This window comes from Nelusetta ayraudi, unplaced genomic scaffold (assembly GCF_046127955.1).
Source record: "Nelusetta ayraudi isolate G7.1 ecotype Tasmania unplaced genomic scaffold, CSIRO-AGI_Nayr_v1 ptg000083l, whole genome shotgun sequence".
In the NCBI taxonomy this organism is placed as follows: Eukaryota; Metazoa; Chordata; class Actinopteri; order Tetraodontiformes; family Monacanthidae; genus Nelusetta; species Nelusetta ayraudi.
In genome coordinates, this window is record NW_027466133.1 from 767,501 (window position 1) to 770,000 (window position 2,500).

Below are 2,500 nucleotides of genomic sequence, written 5' to 3' on the forward strand. Positions count from 1 at the left end.
TTAATATACACTTCTTTCTGGAAGATGGAACATACACTGGCTTTAGACACATTTCAACAAAGCCAGTGGGATTTGTTGTTTGTAGTTTGATTTGCATTTTAGTACTTATTTGCCATTGTTCTACAAAGAAATCAAAATTACTTTGATAGATCACACACACTTGTACCAGTTTAATGAATTCCATAAAATGCATATATATTCATAATGGATGCTGAATGACTACTATGAAGTTTCAGAGACTACTCGTAGGTGGTAGCTGTTACTTTGTTATTGACCTAGTTGCTCTTTATGGCGCGCGTGTGTTTCTACCTGAGAGGCCTAAATCCGTGCAGCTGAGCCCCAGAACTGGCTCAGCTCTGCTGCAGATGTCCGAGCAGCCATTTAGGGGCCACTGGCAGGGATGTGAGGCACAATGCAGAGGATACAGGGTCAGAATGAAGGGAGACTTTGTGCCCCATGAGCTCCTCCAAAAGACTCGCACCACCCAAAGATCCGGAGTCGCCCACAGCTTGTGCACTTCCGCCGTCACCCCCACTTAGGTTTTTTTTTAATCTGCTGCTGCTGTCGGAAACGACGTGTCTCCACTAACGATGAAGGCCTTTGAAAAGCAGCTCCGACCTGCGAGGAGAGACAGAGGGACCGGGGAAGAAAGAGACGTCTGATCCGTCACCTCAGGTGTTTGGCTCACATGTTGGCCTCCATGCATGTCTATTAAGATGCTCTATTCTGCAGCTCGTCTCTCAGAAAAGATCTTGCAAACGCGCACAATTTGTGCCGCAGTGTGCCACCCTGTCTTCTATACGAGCTCGGGTGAAGCATGCATCTTCACGGAGGTCGCTCCATGCCTGTGAAAGACAGGATATCCCCGACCAGGAACACCTACTTTGCCGAGCAGCCACTGACTTTCCTGCCAGGCCTGCTAACTCCTATCCTGTCCGCAAGCTCTGTCCTCCTCCTGGGAGAGAAGTGCTGCAGGAAGCGTAGGTTCCTCCAAGACGCTTCAGGGGTCAATGACTCGTCCTATCTGGCCGTGGTCAGATGTGGGTCAGGGTCCAGTCTGCTGCCTGCTCTTCTCGGCGCCCATTGTTAAGGGACAGAGGAGGAGAAACGTGCGCGCACTTCCTCCGTCTATTTTCTGCGCCGCCCTGGTTTATTGGGTTCGGCTCTTTGTGACAGCTGGACATGCGCTCAGGTGTGCAGTTAGAGCGCGGCAGCAGCTTTGATGGTCATCAACACAAAAGGCAAGAAAGGCTGTTTGTCCCCCTGCTGATGTGACAATGAATGAACAAAGTGCAGCCCGATGGCAAACTCCCACTGTCTCACCTTCAACGTGGTTCCCCTGCAGTATTGATATGCATGAGGTGATGAGGTCACGTGATCCAGCATAGTGAAGCTGCAGCTCGTTGCAAGTTGTTTCCTTTAGAAACACACTCCTTTAAGAAAAAGGGTGACAAATCCTTTTAGAAATGCAAGTTGTGTTGATAAAAAGTCGTATAAACCATTTGTTCGGACTTATCCAACAAGAATGTTGCTCTTTTTCACCTTCATGTGTAACTGAGTGAGACAACTTTAAACAGCTAATTGAGGAATAAAAACTTGAATTTTGAAAACTCAAGTCACTCACTGCCTGTTTTGTTTAATTTGTGTTTTGAATCTATGCAGTATCACACTGATTTATCTAATTGCATTTTATTTGTTTCAGTCATGCATTTAATGTATTTTATCCACAATGTTGCTGATTTGATCCAATTTCCAGCACTTTTGGCCCGTTGGTTGTGCTTCAAAGCTGGTTTGGATTGGCGTTGATTTATACAGCAGACAATTACAGCAATGAGTGAGCGGATTGAACCCAACCAGGTTCTGTTAGTTCTATAATTAATAATTTAATTAATAGACTTTGGTTGTTTACTGTTTTTTTGTCAAAGACCTTCAAGTTTTGTTGTTGCAGACACAAAAAATGATCCCTTCAAGGTGCAGAAATGACCACAACTGCTGTCTTTGTTGCCTTATAAAAGCACAAAACAATATTTCGACACATACCACAGAAGAAGAAAAAAGACCAATGTTTATACACACAAGGTTTCTGTAGCTGTTTATTGTCGTTAACGGACCAAAAGCAGACCGCTGACAGCCGGAGGATTCCCCGAGGCGAAGCCAAAGACGCACCAGCTTTTTCACACTCTGTTATTAGTGAGGAATGAAAACACTTGTGTAATCGTTGGTGAACCGTCATCTCAGACCAACACCCAGCCGGTGTCGAATCAAAGGCCGTAAATCCCCCCGAGCTGCCGCCTCACTCGTAGCGTTTTGTTTGCAGCTTTGGCAGAGTTCGCGGCGTGAAATCGTGGCAACGCGATCGCGGCGGCCTCGTGAAAAAAAAAAAGAACAAAAAAAAAAAATCTGGAAAACTTCTGAAAACGATCGGCTCGGATTGTCTTTCACTGCAGCCTCGGACTTGAGCGCTGACAGCTGGAGGGCGATGTGACAAATTGTCTTGTAA